At 44.2% G+C, this 24,550-nt stretch overlaps 1 protein-coding gene across 4 annotated transcripts in view; it reads left to right on the forward strand.

Annotated features, from left to right (window-relative positions):
- The window catches only part of CACNA1A (calcium voltage-gated channel subunit alpha1 A), a 265,156-nt gene that overhangs the window by 36,874 nt on the left and 203,732 nt on the right, over nt 1–24,550 (forward strand). The gene's annotated exons all lie outside the window — the stretch shown is intronic.

A 24,550-nucleotide genomic window follows, 5' to 3' on the forward strand; every position in this document is an offset into this window, starting at 1 on the left:
GCCCATTATATGAGCCCCATTAACTAAAAGGCTTACATGAGCCTAGGGGAAAAGCCATATCTCTGGTTTGCATTGTTGTAGCTATATATTATAATGCAAACATTTCCTCCCCCACCCCAAGGGATTGACCTCTGCCCATGAATGAGGTTGTAACATTTGAAGATGTCCAAAGTGTTTCTGAATAGGAACCAACAAACTGAAAGCCACGGGCAATGACTATGCTCCTCTATTTATTTGTATTGTGGCATTTCCCATAATGGGCTGCTTGGTAACTGACAAGCTGATTCACGTGACCACTCTTCCCATGGTCAGCCTCTGTTCAAATGTGTTTGTTTAATGGCTCCTCTGTGCTCTTTGCTCTAAACAGAACTCATAGTCATGCATGCCAGGGGGAAGACCCATCCCCCCAAAGTGTGTTGAATGCTGATGGCAAATTATTCAGATGACTTGTAATCAATAAGCATGGTTTGGTCTGAGCAGGTGGATAAAGCTCCTAACCATAAGCAAGGTGGTTGTGTAAATGGGGCCAACACACTGCACAGGCTGCTTGTTTCTGAAATTCAGCTTTTAACTGGAGAGGACAAGTGTTGTTCAGTGATTGCACCAGCAACTATCAATTTTGCTTCTTTTTTTGGCTCTGGGAGGGACAAGTATAGACAACAAAAAGACACCTGAGGTGAGCTTTCCAAAGCATTTTCAATTAAAGCCTTGCCATGGTGGGTGTGGATGAACATTTAATCCTCTGAGAAAGTTGATTAATTCCACAGGTGAGTGGGGGATAAGAGTTGAGTCGCTCATAATGAAATCTGCATCTAGGAGCTAAAATGCTAGGGTTCACCTCCCTGTTTAGTAATGTGAGTAGGTTCTAGCAGGTGACTGCAAAGTGGCAGGAAGCCAAGTTTTAGGGATTAGTGGGGTGGACTGAAGGAAAGCGGCATTCTTGGATTTTATTCTAGTCCTACAAAGACAGTTTGAAGAGACTGGAGGTCTGTTGTTATAATGGCAACATCACTCGTCCTGAGACAGCTTGGATTCTAAGACCATATTTTATGAGTGATTAATTTAGTAAATCATTAGATTGCACACCACAAATATAGTGAGAATTGAAACATTATTAGGAAGGAAAGCCCATAGCTCCTTTCTAGCAGAGGAGATGATAGAAGAGCATAATGCCCTCTGAGGGCTACTTCACCTCCAATACTAAAAGCAGTGCGCAGCCATTATTGCTAGTATCCATTGGTAGATTTATACTCCATAAATTTATCTAAAACTGTTTCAAAGCCATCTAAGTTGCTGGCCATTGCTACATCCTGTGGTTGTGATTTCTATAGTTTAACTACGTGTTGTGTGATGAAGTACTTCCTTTTGCCTGTTCTGAATCTTCCAACGTTCAGTTTCATTGTATGACCCTAAGTTCTAGCATTTTGAAAGAGGGAAGAGCTTTCTCCACTACAAATGTAAATTTTTTATGCCCCCTGCCATGCCTGTGACATGTTTCCCCCCCTTACTTACCTTTTTTCTAAACAAAAAAGGTCCTTTCCTGAACTCTTCCAGTTCTGCAATACTCTCTTTGAGGTGTAGCCACCAGAACTGTAAACAGTATTCCAAGTGTGACCACATCATACATTCGTAGAACAACATTGATGATATTGGCAGTTATATGTTCAAACCCTTCCAAATGATCCCTAATATCATTTGTCTTTTTCACAGCTACTGTGCACTGGGTCTTTTCTTTGAGGTATCCACCATGACCCCAAGATCTATTTGCATACACTGAATTGCATTTGCTATTTTGATGCTCATTCACCCCCTTTGGAGGAATCATTCTGGAGTTCCTTACACTCTTTGTTCTTTCTCTGAGAAATTTGGTATTAACAGAAAACTTGGCCCCATCTTTGTTCATCCCTCAGTCCAGGTCATCTATGAACAAGTTTAAAAGCATAGGTCCTGGTCCTTGGGGGACACCATTCACTTCTCCTTCATCAAAATTATCCATTTCCTTCCCAGTCTCTGCTTCCTGTTTTTTAACCAACTGCTGAGCCATAAGATCCCCTGTCCTTTTATCCCATGATTGCTAAGTTTACTCAAGAGTCCTTGGTGAGGAATTTTATCTAACACTTTGGAATGGATTGGCTCCCTGTCATTAGCACACATGGTGGCAAAGATACTTTGATTGCCAAGTAAGGTGTGAAGAGGTCCACACTTAATGCAATCCTTGACATGTTTAGTCAGAAGTAAGTATCTCTGTGTTCAGTGAGGCTCTTCCCAAATAAGTGTGCACAGAACTGCAGTCTTAAGACTGGTTTTCCTTTCCACAGAGACCACTGGGAAAGCAAGAAGTGGCTTTATCCTAACATAATCATTATTTCAAGTCACTGCATTTTGAGAGTGCATCCAGGTGGCAGCCAGCCATGCTCTTGGATCAGTGCTTGTTCAGTAAACTGGAAGTGCAGGAAGAGGGGGAGAAAATAGGTATCTTGAAAAAGCAAGTATGCTTTATGGTTTCAAAGCACAATTCTTGCCACATAGCCTCTACTGGTTCCACAATAGATACTGCCGGTGCTGTGAACAAGCATGGACTGGCATGAAATTATGCCTTAGGTGCACACTTGCTGTAGCTATACATTAAATACACATCTGTGAGAGGTCCAGAGGGCAGCAACATGAGAACAGGCCTTTTCTGGAGTGGCTTCCCACTTGTGGGATGCTCCCCCCAGGGAGGCTCACCTGGCACCTTCACTACATATCTTTAGGCACCAGGCATAAATATTCCTCTTCTCCCAAGCCTTTGGCTAATTAAAAAATCAGTGGGTTTTTAAACCGTGTGTTTGTGTGGGAGGGGTGTTATTGTTACTGTTTGTTACTATTGTATGTATTGTGGGATGGCACTCCAATCTCCGAGAGGTGTGAGATTCTAGGGGTTCCAGGCACTTACTCAGGGTTCAGTTTTTGGAATCAGGCACATACATCTTTATGATATATGGTTTATTTACGCATAGATACAACCTGGGCCTACGATGGAGGGGTTCACAGCAGAAACACCCCAAGAGGGTCTTGCTTCTCCCATAGTCACAGACTTGGATTCCAGCAGAAATGAGACATAGCTTTGTCTCTCAGCTATGGCAGCTTCTAGCTTCTAGACCACATAACTCAACTCTCGACTCTGGCCTTTGTCTTCCTAACTGTCAGACACTTGAGGGGAGGCAGCCATTTGCCCTCTGGCACAGAACCACTTCTTTTTTTATATGGTTTGGGGTGGGAGTGGGGGTGGGGGTGGCTCTGACTGACTGATTGATTTATTGGCCCTGGCTACAAAAGCTGAGGCTGCTAAACAGAGATTATTATTGTTGTTGATGTTGTTTGTTATTATTAAATTAATTAAATTTGTATACCACCCTTCATCCGTAGTTTAGGACTTTCAGTCAAGGTTGGATTCTGCTATAATTACAGAACTTCACCCTGAAAACTCAGCTGGTTAGAGCATTGGTGCTGATAACGCCAAGGTCACAGGTTTGATCCCCATATGCGTCCATATGCTTGCATTGCAGGGGGTTGGATTAGATGACCCACAGGGTCACTTCCAACTCTATGATTCTAAGTGCTGAGTTAGGATGGCTATGTTGGCCAAAAGTTCTACTGAAAAACAGACAGAAGGTATCAGCATGGTCAATCACTGAGCATGCTCGGGGCTATTTTGTGAATGTCTGTTGTAGGGATAGAAAACTTGTAGGGGAGGAATTGAATATCCCGAAAGAAAGCTTGACTGACATGCTGGAGCACTGAACAGCAACACTGAATGCTGCAATAATTTGTTGCTGGTCTCTTTTCCTATTGTTCAGTTCTAAACAAGCCCACAGCTAAATGTCTTTTTACTTCAAAGGTATGTTCTTGGGACAGGCCACTTTATGTTTCTTCCATCTCTGATTTGTTCTCTAAAAAAAAACTTCATAGCACAAAATAATCGCCGAAATTAATTAGTGGGCTTTTGGATTAGTGTATATCCTATACAAGCTATTTCCAGAGTTAAGTCCACATAGAAACAAGGCAAACAATATGTGAAAGACCAAAAAGGCCAATAACATTATATTGCTCTTTAAAATGCATTAGCTAATTAGTGCTCATTAAAAAGGAAGAGCAAGAAATATTGGGAACAGAGAGTTTGATTAGGGGAAAGGATTATAGCTTCGCAAAAAAACATTTATTTGGTTTCCAAGCTTGGTTACATTATGAGTAAGCTTATTGTGTTGAGATGAATATTCAGATACAAATATGTTACAAATGAATTTTTCAGGTTTTAAAACATAAACTTTCGCCCTAATTCTGCATAAGCAGATTTGGATAGGCAATGGTTTGGCCCTGGGCACTTGCTTAGTCAATCACTCCATTTTCCCCTCCTGCACTTTTATTTGATGTTCTTTATGAAGCCCTATGAGTCACTGATTAATTTGTGGCATGTGGTGAAGAAGAGTTGATGATCAGCCAGTATATACGCATCTGAACAGCTATTTAAAGAAAATGTTAAAACTTGTTATACACTGTCAAAGTTGCCAGTGTGAGTTTTTCTGTTTGTGGATAAATACATACTTGAACCCATCTACCTGATAATTCTTTTCAGATATGGCTAATAAAGTAATTTAGGCGTGGTTCTCACTGTCACCAAGTTGGGGGTCGGTCACATGTCTAGCCTGGCTGAAAGAAATAAAATCATTTCACTTACCTGCAAATGGGGGGAGTGGAAGAGGAGGAAACTGTAAACAAGGCAGGTTTAGTGTTTATTCTGCACTAGCAGAGATCACCAGGAGGAGAGGCTGCTGCCTCGATGTTTTCTATGACATGCATGGATAGAAGTGCCATTTTCCACCTAGTTGTAGGGAAAAGAACTTGAGCTTTGCTGGTTCAGCAGATCATTTCCCTTTCATCTGGCAACAGATGCAGCCCAGTCTTCTGCCTGTTCACAACTGGCTTTTTCGGGAGGTAGCCCTTAGTGTAGTCAGTTATCTCAGAGTGAGTGGATAATTTATTTATACTGAACCTTTGTTATGCCTTTCATTTGATTTTGTATTCCAAATTACAGTCCATTGCCTGTAAAATATTCACAGGGACAGCAAAGAAATTTATTTACCAAGATCAACCACTGTTAATAGCACAGTCTTAATAATAAGTGTGTTTCCCCCTTTCTTTATTAGTTTTATTTTAATGAAACAGCATTAGCAAACAGTAGTGGTTTTTTTAAAACTGCTTTAGCATATCTGTATACACAAGACTAACTCTGAGGAAGCCTAAAGACATTATGCATAATATTTCATATCAAAAAGCTATAGCATTACAAGTTCTGTTCTTGCAAATCACAGCCCTGAAAGTTGTTTCGCTCTTGTCTGATATAAAAAGAATATTTCTGAGCATTTAATAAAAAACAGAGGTCCAAGCTCTAGTTTATTTGGGATCAACACCCACTGATTTGTAAGTTCAGAAACTCTCATAGTTCTGGGATGGGGATGTGTGGCCCCCAGGCTAATTTCATGAGGCTCTCAGCATCATCCATCTGTCTGGATGCTGAGGGTCCAGCACTTGCTCACCTGGGAATCTTTCCACTTCCACTTTGTGTGTTTGTGTGCATGTGTTTGAGAGAGAAAGAGGGAGGTGGAGAAGGGATAGAGCACCCACACAGAAAAAAGGAATGTAGTGCTGCAAATTCTAATAACATAAGAAAAGCTCTACTGAATCAGACCAAAGCCTCATCTAGTCCTGCAATGTGTTCTTACAGTGGACAACTAAATGCTGCTGAGAAGCCTGAAAGCAGAACCTAAACAAAACAGTATTCTCTCCACTGGTGATTCCAGAAAACTGGTTTATAGACACACAATGCCTCTGACAGTGGAGTTAGAGCACTGAGACCCAGTATGGTGCAGTGTTGGACTTCGACCTTGGGATACCAGGGGGTTGTAGCTAAAATAGCACTCCTTGAGCAAGCAGAACAACTTTTGCTTTTGCAGTGGGGCTTTCTCTCTCCTCTGTTCTGGTGGTTCCCTCAACCCTCCAAAGCAGATCTGACAATGTGTGCAGGGGGAAGAGGGAGGGAGTTCTGTTGTTCTATTATTTAGTTGAATACTGTCCATAAATAAATCAACCGCCTTATCCTCCATGAATTTGTCTAATACTCTTTTAAAGCCATCCAAGTTGGTAGCCCTCTCTATCTCTTTTGGGAGCTAATTATATAGTTTAACTACCGTATTTTTCGCCCTATAGGACGTACCGGCCCATAGGACGCACCTAGGTTTTTTTGGGGGGGAATAAAGAAAAAAAAATTATCCCCCCCCCCAGCCGTGGCTTCAGCGTGCCCCGCGCTCCGGGCAGCAGGCTGCTATCTGCAGCCTAGGGAGCCCTGCGGGAACACCCGCAGGGCTCCTTAGGCTGCGGATGTCTGCCCGAAGCGCAGGGCGCTCTGCTGCAACGCGCCCCGTGCTCCAGGCAGCAGGCTGCTATCTGCAGCCTAGGGAGCCCTGCGGGAACTCCCGCGGTCTCCCCAGGCTTGCTGATAGCTTCCTGAAGCCTGGAGAGCGAGAGGGGTCGGTGCACACCGACCCCTCTCGCTCTCCGAGCTTCAGCGAAAGCCTGCATTCGCCCCATAGGACGCACACAGATTTCCCCTTCATTTTTGGAGGGGAAAAAGTGCGTCCTATAAGGTGAAAAATACGGTATGTGCAATGAGGGACGCGGGTGGCGCTGTGGGTTAAACCACAGAGCCTAGGACTTGCCGATCAGAAGGTCGGTGGTTTGAATCCCTGCGACGGGGTGAGCTCCCGTTGCTCGGTCCCTGCTCCTACCAACTTAGCAGTTCGAAAGTACGTCAAAGTGCAAGTAGATAAATAGGTACTGCTCCAGTGGGAAGGTAAATGGCGTTTCTATGCGCTGCTCTGGTTCGCCATAAGCAGCTTAGTCATTCTGGCCACATGACCCGGAAGCTGTACGCCGGCTCCCTCGGCCAATAAAGCGAGATGAGCACCGCAACCCCAGAGTCGGCCACGACTGGACCTAATGGTCAGGGGTCCCTTTACCTTTATATGCCATGAGAAGAGCTCACTCCCACTGCTCTGTCCCAGCTTCTGCCAACCTAGCAGTTTGAAAGCACGCCAGTGCAAGTAGATAAATAGGTACTGCTGTGGCAGGAAGGTGAACAGTGTTTCTGTGCGCTCTGGTTTCTGTCACGGTGTTCCGTTGCGCTAGAAGCAGTTTAGTCATGCTGGCCACATGACTCAGAAAGCTGCCTGTGGACAAACACAGGCTCCCTCAGCCTGAAAGCAAGATGAGCGCCGCAACCCCATAGTCGCCTTTGACTGGACTTAACCATCCAAGGGTCCTTTACCTTTACCATGAGAAGAAGAATTTCTTTTTATTTGCTCCGAATCTTCCAACATTCTGCTTCCTTGGATGACCCCAATGGTTGTACCTGCCATCAGCTTACTCTTCCCGTGAGTCAATAACCTTTCACAGGAAAGCAGCTCAATGAATTATGCTGTAAGAGATACGTAATCAGGATCTCCCAGGGTAGACCTAAAATAGAATTGAAATAGACTACCACGGTTATTGGAGAAGGGGCACTGGACAATGGAGCATTTAACCCTTTTCTTCCTTGCTGTTTTCTTGACGGTAGCTCCTGTGGGTTATAGAAGTTGACCTTAAAGGAGGTCTGTACAAATTGCTTGAAGGTATTCTATCAGTGGCTATTGGCCATGACAGCTCAGGGGAAATTCCTTGTTCAGAGGCAGCTGCTGGGGAAGAGCTCTTGCCTTTATGTTCTCCATCTGGGCATCTGATTTATTGATATGAGAAACAGGATACTGAACTAGATGGGTCTTTGGCCTTATCCAACTGGGTTGCCCCTGCATACTTACTGAAGTATGCAACCCAAGATAAACCTCTTAACCCTGGCCAATGATATCTGAGATGTTTGTTTTCAAGACCCACTCTATTCCTGTAACTGTAATTTGTTTTAATTGCTTTTAATACTGAATTTTAAATTGTTGCAACCCACCCCAGGATCTGCTGGTGAAGGGTGGGTGGTAAGAATGTACAGTGCTTCCAGAGGAAGTGACTAACATTCATTTTAAATTGCTTGTGAAACACCTTGAACTCAGGAAGAAGTGGGGTAAAAACATTTTAAATAAATAAAACTATCCATCTAGTAATAAATAAAAATTACAAATCATTCAGTGCCTTGACAGTGGGCAGGATCAGAAACTTCAGAAATGGATATTTAATCTCTGGGCCAATTCTGCAAACACTTGATCTCTCTGGTCCGCTTTTCCCAAGTACAAGGATTAATAGGATAGATTGCTACAGAGAAACACTTGCATGTTAATTTTTGAAACTGGGTCAGAGCATATAAAATTAATTGTAGGCACAAAAAGGAAACTGCCAGGCTGCATTTGGTCTAAAATTTGGAATAGGGCTGCAATATTCAGCATACTTACTTAGAGGCAAACCCCATATAAAGCAGTGGGGTGTCCAAATAAACATATTTTGGATTAGAATGTCAGCTTCAAATCCCATAACAGCTGGGGTCTAAAGGGCTGAGTGGGGAACTCTATATGTGCAAGTGGGAAATTAAGAGCACCCACTTTGAAAGTGGCCCCTTGCAACTTGACAAATCACTCCCCAAATCTGAGGAACTTTGAGAGAGACCTCTGAAGTAGTACACACAAGAAACTGCAGTAGAAGAGAGAGATGGTAGAAATAGAATTAGATTTTTATTATTACCGTATTTTTCGCCCCATAAGACGCACCGGCCCATAAGACGCACCTAGATTTTAGGGGGGGAAATAAAGGAAAAAAAATTTATTTCCCCCCCAGGTGCGCTGCGCTAATCCAGAAGCTTGGGGCAAGCTGAGGTCAGCGCGCCCCAAGCTTCTGCGTGCCGGCAAGCAGTCCGCTGCCGCCCCAAGCCTCCCGCACCCGGCAGGAGGTCCCGCCGGGTGCGCAAGGCTTGGGGCGGCAGCGGACTGCTTGCGTGCACCTAGAAGCTTGGGGCCAGCTGAGCTCAGCCCGCCCCAAGCTTCTAGGTGCGCGCAAGCAGTCCGCTGCCGCCCCAAGCCTCGCGCACCTGGCAGGAGGTCCCGCCGGGTGCGGGAGGCTTGGGGCGGCAGCGGACTGCTTGCGCGCACCGAGAAGCTTGGGGCCAGCTGAGCTCAGCTGGCCCCAAGCTTCTAGGTGCGCGCAAGCAGTCCGCTGCCGCCCCAAGCCTCGGTGGGACCTCCTGCCGGGTGCGCGAGGCTTGCAGACACTCGCCCGAACCAGGGGGAGCCCTCCAGAGGGCTCCCCGTGCTTCGGGCGACAGGCTGCCGCCCCAAGCCTCGCGCACCCGGTGGGACCTCCTGCCGGGCGCGCGAGGCTTGCAGGCATTCGCCCCATAAGACGCACCCCGATTTCCCCTTCATTTTTGGAGGGGAAAAAGTGCGTCTTATGGGGCGAAAAATACGGTAGGTTTTTAGATATGCTGCAAGCCACCCAGAGTGGCTGGGGAAACCCAGCCAGATGGACGGGGTATGATGATGATGATGATGATGATGATGATTAATAATAGACAGACAGACAGAAAGAAAGGAAGAAGGGATTATGTATGGAAGAGCCTGTATGTGCCTCAGGGACTACCTGGGTACTGGCCATGGTCTCAGTGAATTCCTGCCCCCTAAATAAATACAGGCCACGCTGCTTAAACTGCTTATTAGTTTTTGCAGATAATGAGACCCCTCCCCCCCCTTGCAATTACATTTATTAGAAATACCAGAAACTACTGCTGCTTTTTTTTTCTTTCAAAGTGCTGCCTTTCAGGGCAGTGAGACATTTCGCAACTGAGGGAAATGAGACTGTCTTTCTTTTTTAAGGGATCACTATCCCTCTGGAGGAAAGGCCTGTCTCCTGTACAGCTGCTTTCTTTAAAAGACTTTTCAGAAGATAAACACACAAGACAGTTGCATTGCACAGAAAGACTTCTTCATTTTGTGATGTTTTCCTTGACAGCTGACTTAGCAAACTCTTGGCTGCGTGAGAGATTTTTGTCCCACGGAGCTTGGTAGCTACCATTCTTCCTGCTTCTTTCCACTTTGCCAATATAACCTCTCCTTCCCTCAAGTAACTAAACAAAGTGGGCACTGCTGTTTTCCAATGTATTATGGCAGTTTAGCATGGGCAGAGCTCTCCTCTCCATAGAGGGCTTCTGTTGGCTGGAATCTGTAGAGGGTCCATGGCAATACTAAGGAAGTTCTTCAGATGTTCTTCCAGAGAGCAAAAAAAAGTGGGGGGTGAGGTCTTAAGGGAGAAACAGAGGCATGTCTAACAGGTAGATTGTGATCTACCGGTAGATCACTGGACGTCTGCGGTAGATCACTGGCTCCCCTTAAAGAAGCTGAACAACTGTGGCTCCCCTAAAGAAAAGCTCAACATTTTAATGGGCCTTCTTCCTAAAAAAAAGCTTAACAACTTTGACCTGAACCCCCCAAAAGGGGGTAGATCACTGCCAGTTTTTAACTCTGTGAGTAGATTGCAGTCTCTTGGGAGTTGGCCACCCCTGCTATAAGTGATTCTCATTTGAGCAAACTACTTGGCAAAGGAGTGAAAGAGGGCAGAGTGAAAGGCTATTTGCATTATTGAGCCTGCAGTCCTGTACCCATTTGTCTGAAAGTTAGCTTCCTTGAACTAAATGAGATTTATTTTTGAGTACAGAAGATTGCACTATGAACAACAGGAGATGCTGTTTAATATTCTACCTCTAAAGCAACAAGCTGACTATATTGCAATGGCAAAAAGGCTCTGAGTCTGTGCAACTGTTCTGCAATCTGTATATGCATGCGAGATGCTATTTGAAACCTCACTGCATGGTGCCAAAGATGAAGGGGTTTAATTTCACAGAGATGTGTACATTGACCTTGGAATTCAGATTTGAAGTTTTCCGGTGACCTTTCTCAACAAGCACTCAGTTATGTGGGCCAAAGTTTGCCCAGTGTGGCATTAGAGCAGTTAAGCTAATGGTGGCCAGAGGATCAATGACTACCCTGTCAATGTAAGCATGTTGGAGCAGATCATGGTATCAGGGAAAGCAAAGGAGGCACAATCAGCAGGCAGAAGATGGAATGTGGTCCATACCTGTTGCTTACATATCATGTAATTTCACAAAGCCAGAGTGATTAAATTTCCTAAGTCTAATGCTGCAGTTTCTATCTCTTCTTTAAGGGGGGGAGTCTATGTCTTATCCTTACAGTCAGCTTAATCTGACTATATGATGCTTCTGAACTGCCTATAACCTACAATCTTTTTTAAAAAAAAAACTGTCTAGGAAGGTTAATCTGAAATCCTCAGATGTTCAAAGTATTTTAAAATTGAATTAAATTATTTTAAAAAGCTCTTTCAATACCTTCTGTTGGAACGACTATATTGAGGGCTCCTAAAGAAACAGGTATCTTCTCTACATTGGAAAGTGCCCCATCCATACGTGTTATTAGAAGGAACCCAGGAGCCTCAATATGTAGCCCATATCTGCATTGCTGGCTCTGTCATGGGAGGAGGGAATGGGTGCGTCTTAGTATGTTCCCATGTGGCCCCTCTCCATAATGCTTTTATTGTACAGAAACCATGCCTGATCAGCATCCTATCCTGTCTGCTGTGTAGGTGGATAGGAGCTAGGTGCAGACCATTCAACATGCATGCAAGTCAGGGCTATTGAAGGTAAATCTGTGTTGGCTCCCGCTAACCTAGGCCAGAAGGACCATGGCCTTGTTCCAGTGCAGAGCAGAGGGGAATCTGCCTATTCTGCTTGCTCAAAGTCCAACTGTACTCCCAGGGTGCTGCAGAAAGAATATGTCCCATCATGCCTCCCCTGTTGGGTGCTGTGGCCAGCATAAAACAGCTTCCCCAATAAATAAATAATGGACTATGGCATGCATTTATATTTTGCTTTCCTTTGTAGCTTTGTTATCTTCCCTGGCCCACTGCAAGGAAAGGGCCAAGGGCAATGATCTCAGAAATCACCGAGAGTGCTGCTTATTTCCTCACTTCTGGAGTCTTTCAGCTAGGTACTTTAGACCGGTTCTTAAGACGCTGGTGCCTTAAGGACTATATTTAGGCAGCCTCAGATCTGCTGGCATGGGACAAAAGCATTACCCTCAAACAAAGGAACCTGGTGACGTCAAGGCTGGTGGGAATGAAAAGGGAGAATAGAAAATAGGTTAGGGACTCAAACAAGACAGCCCATTATGCCTTGTGTGCAGAGCGCTGGCTCTCTCAGCTGCAGCAGTCCTAGATATTTAGGATTTTTATAGGGTATTTAAATGACTAGACAGCAGCCTCCATCCTTTCAATACAAGTTTGGGCCTTGTTTTATCCTCAGACCCACATGCACACAGGAACTGCCAGAACAGGGAACACCAAGGAACCCATCCAGTCCAGTGTCCTGCTTTTGACAATGTCCAGAAATAAATAAAGACAGATTAAGAGTATAAGACAGAGGTGTGTGTGTGTGTGTGTGTGTGTGTGTGTGTGTGTGTGTATGGCTGTGGAGTGCTCCACCCTTTTCATAGACTCACAGCTTGCTGCAGGCCATGCATTTAGAATCCTCAGACTGTTGTGATATGTATACCTTGAAAAGTGATTTCATCAAATCATGGAATTGTAGAGTTGGAAGGGACCACGAGGATCATCTAGCCCAACCCCTTGCAATGCAGGAATCTTTCACCCAGTGAGGGACTTGTGATGCTTTACCCTCATTTTTAAAGGTGTGTGTGCTTTCCAAAGCCTAAATCCCAGAGCCCCAGGCTTTGGTCAGAAGGAGCATGAGGCTGCCACCCTGCTGAAGTTAAGCAAGGCTAGGAGTTGGTCAGTGTTTGGATGCATGCTGCTTTGGGATCCACAATTGGGGGGGAGAGACACAATATAAGTGTAAATAAATCCAAAACATTGCAATTATATAAACTTAGCTTCTTTTTCTCTAATTCCCCAAGTTAAGAACTATTTATTCTTCTTCTTAAGGGCTCAATAGTTGTTGAGTTACAGGAATATAGGAATATTATGTACTGCAGGAGTGTTATTAAATGATGCCCGGGGGTGTGGCTGGGTTTTATGCACTAGACCCTGGATCTCCTGCTGCTCTCCCCTACCTGCCATCTTAATTTGCAACCAGCTACCTGCCATCTTAATTTGCAAACAGCCCAATCCCCATAGTAAGCTCTCATAGAAGGAGCCAGAGTTTGTTTTTCTCCTTGTCTGAAAGTCAGCCCATATTTGCATCTATACATATAAATCAGCATTAGGAAATGTTATGCAAATTTGTGTCATGGGCCTGTGTCACGAGTCCTTTAAATATCTAGCAATGCCCCTGATATTATCTTCTGTGTTGCTGCCAATCTTTTACCTACAATTGCAAGCTGGTCCTTGCGCTCTTGATTTAAACAACTGTGGGAGGCTGAGCCACAACTAACCATCCTGCACATTCATGCATGCATACCTCAGAAACTTGAGCACTTTCCAATGAAAAAATAATGCTAGAAATGTGCCTATGGGTGGCATTCAGTGAAGCTTTACTTAGAGTAGACTGACTGAAATTAATGAACACGATTATGCTAGATTCATTAATTTCCGTAGATCTACTCTTACCAGGGGCGGGCTTTGGTAATATGGGGCTCTGAGTGAGGACAAAATTTGGCTCCCCCTCCCAAATATTTCTTACTTTGATGTCCTCTTCCCTCTCACCTTCCTTTCTGCACTTCCTCAGCTCTGCACCCTGTGCAGGGGAACTGCCCACAACACCCTAAATCTGGCATTAATGCTAACTAAAACTTAGTTGGATACCACCGGATGTGTCTTCCTTTACAGACTGTCTGGGAACTCCATCTTCCCTGTTACTGATTGCCCCAGCTAACAGCTTGTGTCTGAGCACTATTCAGCAATGCAGGTGATTCCCTGAAATATCATACACATCCATGCGTGTCTCAAAGAGTACCACTCCTGATTTCTCCCTTCTTTGAACTTTCTTGGGTGTTAAGATCCTCAAAGAAAAAAACCCTCCTCTGCAGCATCTGCCCATGAGGTGGGCCTACAAGACCAGAGTAAACATTCATTTGTTTCCGCATCCAGCTTCCCATCGTGGCCAGTCAATAGGAAGCCCAGTAGCAGGGCATGAAATAGCCTTTCTGAGAGAGGTCCATCAGAGCACCACATTCTTTAAAGACAAGTTAAAACCCTTCTGTTCAAGAGGGTCATTAGATGTGTCTGCGGGAAGATGCCGTTATCTATCTCTATCATCTATATCTATCTGTCTATCTATCTATCTATCTATCTATCTATCTATCATACAGTTTGTATGTACAGTGATGCCCCGCAAGACGAATGCCTCGCAAGACGAAAAATTCGCTAGACGAAAGGGTTTTCCGTTTTTGCGTTGCTTCGCTAGACGAATTTCCCTATGGGCTTGCTTCGCAAGACGAAAACGTCTTGCGCTTTTTTTAAAAAGCCGCTTGAAGAGGCGCAGTTGCGACGGACCGTGCTTCGCAAGACAAAAAACATCGCAAGACGAAAAGACTCGCGGAACGAATTATTTTCGTCTTGCGAGGCACCACTGTATTTTATATGCATGTTAGCTAATACTCTTAGCATCCTAACTGCTGCTATGTTTTTCCTACTGGATAAAGCAAAGCCAGATAGAAGTTATACAGTTGGTCAGGGATGGAGAACCTCCAATCTGCTCAGTGGGGGTCATACGTGGCATCAGGTGTGAGGCAGGTAAAGATACAGCTGCAAAGGAAAATCAGGAGCCTTTAAGTGTGCTCCCAATTGTTCCTTGGCAAGCAAGGCTTGCTGTCAGTGCTGATCAGCAAGCTCTGCTGGAAACTGCTGCACTATAGAATTCCCAGTTGACAGCAGATCCCTGCCCAGTCAGATCACCTGTGCTTACAGCTGGACAAGATGGGCTTTTGGTGGGTTCCAGCAAGGCTCTTTTTATATTCTCAGAAAATGGCTAAGAGCACCATCACTGTTGCATACCTAGTTGAGCATACCTAGTGATCAAAAAAGGACGGTAGGATGGCACATTAAATTGTGGAACACCTCTATCCCTCATGACTTTTGAACACATTTTTCTCCCCTCCCCCCAAATAATTAAAAAAGGTCTTTGATTAAAAGTTGATAGGTGCACTGCTACACAAGCCCCGTCTGTTCCAAGGGGCATTAATTGGCTATGTGTGCTCCAAGGACTCAAGTTACTTCCAAATGATTTTTTTTTAAATCCCAAATTAATTTTGTCTTTAGTACTACATGTTGCTACTGATCCAGTGCCACTGGTGCAGTATCCCCATCACTAGGTGATACTTGAGAAGTTGGCCACCACCATTCTAGTCATATACCATATTTTTTGCTCTATAGGACACACTTTTTCCCCTCCAAAAATTAAGGGGAAATGTGTGTGAGTCCTATGGAGCGAATGCAGGCTCCTTGGCTTCAGCGATAGCAACGTGAAGCCTCCGAAGCGCAGAGGGAGCGCTCCCTCCATGCTCCGGAGGCTTCACGTTGCTTTTGCTGAAGCCTGGAGAGCGAGAGGGACCGGTGTGCACCAACCCCTCTCGCTCTCCAGGCTTCAGGGATAACCGCCTGAAGCCTTCGGAGCGCAGCGCGAGTTCCCGCTGCACTCCGCAGGCTTCAGGTTTCTTTCGCTGAAGCCAGGAGAGCAAGACTCTCCTGGCTTCAGCAGAGAGGGAGAGCTGCGCAGCGCCCCTTCAGCCAAGCGGGAGGAGAAATGGAAGGGGCTCCATTTCTCCTGCCGCTTTGCTGAAGGGGCGCTGAGCAGAGAGGGGGAGATTTTTTTTTTCTTGTTCTCCCCCTCTAAAATAAGGTGCGTCCTATGGTTGGGTGCGTCCTATAGAAAAATACGGTAATTACTGTGCTGGGCAAGCTGCACACAACAAACCAACACACAAAAGGAAGCTTTAGCAGCATTTGGAAAAAAGAAAAGAAAAGCAGCCTTGAGAGGGTTCGTGTGCATCCAGAAAATTACAGGAATGAAATGTAGCAAGTGCGGGGGATGTGGAACAGAAAGATGCCTGGTCGTGAAAATGTTAACTATGTGCACACACCATTTGCTTCTATACTTACATACCCCTCCAATGTGGCTTTTCATTAAAAATGTGTGTGTGTGCATACACATACACCATTGGGACTTTCTGACATGTTGGCACGAAGTCTGCTGTTACATTACATGCCAACTTGTGGGCCTGCCTTTGAAGACCATTTGGAAGCTCCAGCTGGTGCAGAAAGTTGCTGCTTAGTTCTTGATAGAGCCTGGGAACAGAGAGTATATTAAATCAGCATTTGCTGATCAGCACTGACTTCTGATTAGCTTTATGCTGTGAACCGCCTTGAGATCTACAGATGAAGGGCAGTATATAATCCTCCTCCTCCTCCTCCTCCTCCTCCTCCTCCTCCTCCTCCTCCTCCTCCTGATTCAAGATGCAGGTGATCACCTATAAAGTCTAAATAGTCTGGGTGCAATGTCCTTAGAGTTTAACCTCCCATACAAAGCTACCTGCACATGAAGATCTACAAATGATGCTTTTATTGTATACTGTAGTAGTAGTAGTAGTAGTAGTAATAATAATAATAATAATAATAATAATAAAAAATAATTTTATACTTTTTATAATAATACCCAGTCCATCTGGTTGGGTTTCCCCAGTCACTCTGGGTGGTTTCCTTCTATTTGAAATGAAATATCCTCTCAGATCCAGAGCAGGACCTTTTCACTGGTGATGCTACAGCTAAGGAGTGGCCTCCTCAGGAATGCTCACTGGGCCATATTTTGATTCACTTTCTCATAGCCATTAAAAACTTGTTTATTTAATTAAGCATTTAATTAGCTGTGTTACCTTCTGATTTTATGGCCTCTGATTTTATGTCTCCTTCACTATTGCAAAATAAAGCTATCAAAATTAGTACAATAACATCAAAATATTTGAGCTGCCATGGTGGTTTTTGCAGCCATTAAGAAATACAAACAGGGCTGGCTTTACATTACATAGGAGGGTATAACCATCAAGGTTTTTAAAAACTAGAGCATGAGACTCTTAATCTTAGGGTTGTGGGTTTGAGCCCCATGTTGGGCAAAAATATTCCTGCATTGCGGGGGGGGGGTGACTAGATGATCCTTGGGGTCCCTTCTCACTCTTATTTTATGAATCTATTATTCTACCTGGAATGCAGAAGAGGAAGCAGTTCAGATGAGTGGGTGGCAGTCCAGTCATGCTTGTCTCTCTGAACTTTTTTAAAACTAGTGCTGTATATGTGTGCTCCTGCATTGCACCAGGAGAGTGCAGATGTTTCATTTAAAATTTATATTTATTCCCATTTATTATTTTGTGAAATATCATTGTTGCTTTTAAAGTCACTCCTCTGTTGCTCAGTATTTTATTTTATTTATTTTATTTTAGGGAAGTGCATATGAGACACTTAAGTGGCTAAGGGTAGGGGCAGGGTGATTTTTCTTTGTGGAATTCTGGGATTCTGTCACAGTGTGGGGAAAGGAAATAGCCTTATTTCACCATCAGTTATGTTTGCCACCCAAATCAAGAGAACAAAACCAGTCATTAGTCTGGATAATGTTTGTATCCTTCTTCCTCCTCCTCCTCCTCGAATAAAAATCCCCAGGTTGGAAGGAGCTGAAGAGTACTCCTTGTTCGGGATAAAGAATGAGAGTGGGAGGAAAAGCAGCCGTGGCTTGGGTGAAGCGAAGGGAGAAATGTATGATGGGAGGGAGCCTTCCAGGCAGCCTAATTTGATGGAGATAAAAGGGGGGCTTGGCTCAGCAGGCCACTCCATCCCCCAAGAGAGGGAAGAGCCATAGCTCAGATGCCTTTCTGCATCTGGGATACGCCAGGACTCAGTTCCAGCACCTCTTAGGTGGGTGCCATTGCCATGATAAGAGAACAGGGAAGGCATTCTAGAAAAACAGCACTTATTGTAGTGTATATGCTGTGCATGTAGAATGTCAAATCCTTGGCACTGGCCTTCATATGGTAGGATGTGACATGTTGGTTTGCCAAAATGATGGCTTTCCCGCTTTGCTTCAAGGAAGGAGCAGAAGGTGCAAAGGGGTGGGGGGATGATATACAGTGGCAGACCACCCGATAGAGCTTACACACTCACAAACTGTATGTATAGGCTCTGTACACACAACTGCAGGTCTTGCCTAGTCACATATGTATTTGCAGCATGCGTTTTGTTCCTCCTCGGAGCAGTGCTCGTTCCTGCTTCCTTACATGCTAGTCCCTCTTTCTCAAATTGCTACCCTTTCTTCACCCACCCTTTATAGAGAACTCAGATAATGTTGTGACATTTTTTAGTCCAGTGTTTCAGACCTGATGTGTGGCCAAAAAAAGAAACTACTATAAAATACAGTTGCAGCAGCACTAGCTTGTCCAAAGTGAGCAGGCAAAGTGGTTTGAGGCTTGTGGGGGCGGGAGCTCCTTTGCCTTTTATCATCATCATCATCATCATCATCATCATCATCATCATCATTCTGTTTAGAGGTCCTGCCCAGTTTTTGTTTTTCCTGTTGATCCATGCAGAGGGGAGGGGAAATGAATATTTACACCTGGATTTTTCCAGCTAGGCCTTTCACAAATCACAGACTTGATCTGAAGCAATTAGGCGACATACAATACTTTTCTCCTTGCTGTTAAAAGCTGTAGATATAGCAGCATAGCAGCATAGGCTGGTTAAGGAAGTTGGCAATCTTCCACACAGTAGGCAGAACTGAGCTATCAGCAGTTTGCAATAGCGAAAGGGAAGGGCTGACCAAGTGAACCCTTGTGAGAGAATGGGAATGCTAAAAGTACACAAGAGCACTGTATTTTTTTATCCTTTGGTGCATATGCCACTGAGGTTCAATTCTGGCTAGCAGTGTTCAATGCAACAGTTTTTTTATTTTATTAAGATGACCTGAAATATTCCTTGGTGCCACTTAGCTTTGAAAGCTTTCAATCCCACCTCCAGTTGCAACCCTTGACAAGCAAAGGGCTAGCTAGATGGGGGGTGGGGGAGGTGAGGGAGGGAGAGAGAGAGAAAGTATGAAGTGTATATTACTGGATTGTGCAGCTGAGGCTATTGCTGCTAACAGCATGGCTGAGGCTGAAGCAGGGTCTCTGCCCTCCAGCGCAGACACCAAGACAGAAATACCATTGTGACAGGCAGCTCTATCCACCCCTTTGCAGAATGCTGTTATTTTACAGTGATCTGTAAGAAACAGAGCAAAATAATGGCATCACTGAGTCTATCACACACACCACATCATCTTCCTACTCTGCTGCCTTTATCTTATCTTTCAAGAAGGAGCTAGGGTACACAGTAGGGTTTCCCCTATAGCAGGACTGCTGTAGGATACTGCCCTCAAATATTCCAATATAAGCTGCCGTTGTGCACAGTTTCTTTATTTTTGTCCTCCATTATTAGAAGCAAAACACAGCAGTGTAGTCCCAGGTATAGTTACTCAGAAGTAACTCACAGTTAATTCAGGGGAATTTACTCGTGGTAAACCATGCTTAGGATTGCAGCCAAAATTGAACTGTTTGTCTCTAGGGTAATACTATAACATGCACTATATGGGGCTGCCACAGAAGGCTGTTCCTCAGCTGTATAGGGTTCAGAATGTGGCAGCCAGAGTGATCTCTGGAGGTAATTGCAGGGTATGTATAACATATGTTCAGTCTTCAATGGTTACCTCTTTGCTTCCAACCTAGATTCAAAGTGCTGGTGTTTATCTTTAGAGACCTATACAGTTTGGAGCCAGATTTTTGCCCCATAGGTGTCTTCTCCCATATATAACTCCCAGTTTTTAAAGCACTTGTTCAGGTGCTAACAGCTCCACCCTCTATTCAGCTGGCGGCTGGGGTGGGCCATCTTGTTTTGCCACCCACTCACCCCGCTGGGGTACATGTTGCTTCCATCATGTGGCTACCACTGGAAGCATGCTGTGTGTGGTATCTTTTCTACGCTCTTTTCTTAACCATAGTCGGCATCATGCTGTGCTACCACTATAGAAATGTGCCATATGATGAAGAGAAATTACATAGTGAGATGTGTTGATGTTACAGCGGTGGAGAAGACAGACACCAAACAGAGTCTGTTTTCAAAGGGAGCAGTATGATAAAGGCAATGTGACAGAATTATCCACCGCATGGATGCAACTAAACAATGCAGTTTTATACATACCTGTTCAGAAGTTCCATTGTTTTCAGTGGATAAAGCATGGCTAGGACCATCAGGCCTAGGAGCCAAATGCAGCCCTCCAGGCCTCTTCCTCTTGGGACTCTCTCCAGGCCACACACACTCCCCTGCCACAATCCTCGCTGGCCCTGCCTCACATCCTCCTTGGGTGTTTTTGCTTGGCTGGAATGTGCCCTTGAACTCATTTGATGCCTCTTGCTTTCCTGGATGGAGAGCAGATAGATGTTTGTGTGTGTAAGTTTTACATAAATTGCTCCTTCTACTTTTGCCTCTGGCCCCGCCCCACCACTGGCATATGGCCCCCGAGAAGGTTTCCCAGAAGGGAATGTGGCCATTGAATTGAAGGTTCCCTACCTCTGGGAAACAGGATTGCTGGCTAAATTGCTCCCCCTGAAATCTTGAGTGTCACGCTGCTTGGATTAAAATGGCTTATTGGCTGGGAACGTTTCCCACACAATCACACACCTACAAAATAAATGTTTGCGGCAGCGTAGAAGAGATCCCCAGCAATCAAAGAAAGATGCTGCTCACGAATACCGGTTTGTCACATGGAGGCAGTTTCTGCAAGATTAATTCAATGTTGTATCCTTTATTGGGCGTACATTTCATGGGAAGTAGCCGTAAGTCTTGTAATTCTCAAATCAGTGGAACAGGTCCAGATTTATACCAGGGTAGATAAACCCAGAACCTAGAGCAACAGTGAAAAGGTTTATTTATGCTCTAAAAACTTAATGTAATGGTCCTACTGGATCAGGTAGAAGACCCGTCTAGTCCAGCATCCTGTTTTCACAGTGGCCAATACAATCCTTGTGAGAAATCTGCAAGCAGGACATGAGTGCAGTAGCATTCTCCCCACTTGTGATTCCCAGGACTTGGCATTCAGAAACATGCTGCCTCTGAAGGTGGACATAGCCATAGATAGGACATATATGTGTCCTAACAGCCATAGATAGCCTTATCCTTGCCTAATCCTCTTTTAAAGTCATCCAAGTTATGTATTGTAGGAGCTTATTCTAAAGGTTAACTATGCACTGTGTGAAGAAGTAATTTATTTTGTCTATCATTCATCTTCTAACATGTTCAGTGCTATTGGAGAGGGAGAAAAACTACCAAATTTCTCTACACCATGTGTAATTTTATAAATTTCAATCACATACCCTGCAGTGTTTCTCCAGTGAAAATAGGGACTTCATATTCCATCCCCTCCAATATTTTCCAACGAAAATAGGGACATCCTGTTCCACTTTCTTGCTTTTCTAAACTAAAACTCCCCAAATGTTTTAAGCTTTCCTCAAATGAGGGTTGCTCCACCCCCTTAAACATTTTCATTTTGGTTGCCCTTCTCTGAAACATTTCCAACTCTACAATATTCCTTTTTAGGTGAAGCAACTGGAACCACACACAATATTTCAAGTGTGGCTGCAGCATAGATTTTAAAAATGGCATTATAATATTGGCATTAAAAAAAATTCTCAAACCCTTTCGTAATGATCCCTGACATGGAATTTGCCACACACTGGGTCAGCATTTCCACTGAGCCTATCCACTATAACCCCAAGGTCAGTCACCAGCAGCTCAGACTGTATTAGCATAATCATTAAATTACATATTTTTTGTCCAATGTATATCACTTTATACTGGCTAACATTTAGTTGCATTTGCCATTTTACTGCCTAGTCACCAAGATTGGAGAGATCTTTTTGGAGCCCTTCACAATCCCTTTTGTTTTAACCAATTTTTTTTCTCTTCTAAAAAAATGTTCAAGGGTACTCTCATTTTGACTCAAGATAATCATCATTTTATAGTTCAAATCGGGGGAAATAAATACAGTAAATGGACAAAAGTACAAAGATTCACAAAATGTTTAGGGGTATGCGTACCCCTGCGTACCCCCAGAAAAAAGCACTGGCTTTAACCACCTTGAACAATTTTGTATCATCAGCAAAAGATATGAGCACACTGCTGACCCCCAACTCCAGATTGTTTATGAACAAGTTAAAAAGCACAGGTCCGCTTTCTACATGCCTTCTTTGGAAGAACTGTCCATTTATTCCTACTCCTTACTTCCTATTCCTTAACCAGTTGCTGACCCATAAGAGCAGTGCTATTTTTCTAGGAAAAGAGGTGCTGGAACTCACCATGAACGCCTTCCTTGTTCTCCTGTAATGGCAATGGTGCCAACCTGAGAGGTGCCAGTTTCGGTGAGTTCCAGCTGGAAAAAAAGCTCTGCATAAGAGGATTCCTCTTAACCCATAACTGCTTGGGCAAGGGACTTTTTCAAAAAGCATTTTGAAAATCTTAAATACACAAGGTTGACTGGATTACCTCTATATGCTTGCTGAAACTCCCATTAGCTAAACTGAGCTCACAGTCCAACCCACTGGAATTCACTCCTATTTGTATATTGGTGTAGCAAAGACAACACTGGAGCTACTAGAACTATTTTAACAAGTGGGGTGTCAGTTTGGCTGACTTGCTCAGATATCTCAGCTTTATGTCCATGACACATGCACTTTACAGTTCTGTGTCACACACATGCAACCATCTGCACATTTCGACTTTGCAGATGGCACACTGACTTGTGTATGCACATTTACACTTGCATGCCTTACTAACACTCACTCCAGCAGTATCACATTTCTTACATTGAACGGTGGTTCTAACATTGCCCCCACTTCCACCCCAGGACTTGGTAGTTGCCAACTGCTTTCACTATAAAATGTGTAAAGTAAGGGAAGCCCATTCTGACCTGATTTTTATACCAAATGAGGGCATGAAGGCGGGGTAGAGATATTCATGTTCCTGCTTTCCAGTAGAAAGATCTAAGTCTACATCAGAGAATTGACATCAGTCTAATCTGCCAGGGTGTGGGCTGCTGAGAGATGCCATTTGTATGCAGGTTTTTCCTACCCCATCAAGCTGTGTGTGTGTGTGTGTGTGTGTGTGTGTGTGTGTGTGTCCTTCTCTCCCTGTAGAAACCCAACTGGGTTTGGTTGGGCTGAAGCCCCTGCTATTGGTTCTAGGCCATCATGTGCCAAGCCTGACCGAGGCTTTGGGATGCTCTGTGCTTGCATTAAATCGATCCACTGCTGCACATTAGAGCTCAACCTGCCAGTGAATCAGACCTTTTCTTTCTTTTTTTTCCATTTTCTCTCCCTGCCTGCCTGCCTGCCTGCCTGCCTCCCTCCCTCCCTAACACCAGTCTTATTTTAGCTTACCCAAGAGGAGGAGGAGGCGGTGGAGGAGAGGAGGAGGAATACAGGGCAGGAAAAAATACTAGACATTGCAGCAACCAGGGAACCCTTATGAGTAGATGGTGGATGGCAACTACTTCTCTTGTCTCTCTCATTTTTGGATTTTACAGGATGTCATTGCTGCATTCAACTCCAAGCTGAGGCAAAACCGACACACACGCTCTCTTTTTCTGTGTCTCTCACACGCACACACACTCATACACGCAATCACACGGGAAAAAGGCAGGAAGAGAGACCGCTGGATAGCAAGAAGGGGGGGGAGCTCAGCCTTCATCAGCTTCAGAAGCTTAAAGAGAGCGCAAACCGTTTCGCCTTCAGATCTTGGACAGTGCTGAAGATAACAGGATGAAGCTCCTGTGAAAAGAAACCTTTGGAGGGGGGATTTTCTTTTGATTTTAGGGTGTCTTTGGGGTTTTTTTTGCGTGTGGGGGGTATTTTTCTGCTTTTTAAAAAAGAAATATCTTTTTTTTCCCCATCACCAATGCAGTACTTTATTTCTCTATCAGTGAGATGGGAGGGCATGTACTGATTTCATAAATCTTACAGAAATATATATATATGTGTTTTTTTTCCTTTGCGAGTGCAAACATTTGCCAAGCTGTCCGGCACAGAGGAAGCCTGCATTTCTCCCATCAAATTGCATTGCAAATACCTAGACAGTGAGCCTAATTTTGATGGCATCTTTTTTATTTTTATTTCAATTTCCTTTCCCTCTGGGCTTGAGAAGAGAGGCAGGAGCAAGGAACTGGTGCATTTGATTTCTTTAATTGCATTTTTTCCCTCCCTCAGTGGGGAGGAGGTGCTGCTGTCGCTACATTTAATTGTCATTTCCCCCTCCTCTCCCTCCCAGTGGCAATGCATTTTTTTATTCTTTAAATTGAAATATTTTTAACTGATGGTGCATTGATTCTTTTTCTTTTTCATTGTAATTAATTTTAGGGGCATTTTGGTGCATTGGTCTTCTTGCCCCCCCCCCACCAATTGCAACCCACAATTTTGGGGTGATTTTCCCCCCTTTCTTTTTCTGGGGTGTGGCTCCC

The sequence above is a fragment of the Podarcis liolepis genome, assembly GCF_965112155.1.
Source record: "Podarcis liolepis genome assembly, chromosome: 2".
NCBI lineage: Eukaryota > Metazoa > Chordata > Lepidosauria > Squamata > Lacertidae > Podarcis > Podarcis liolepis.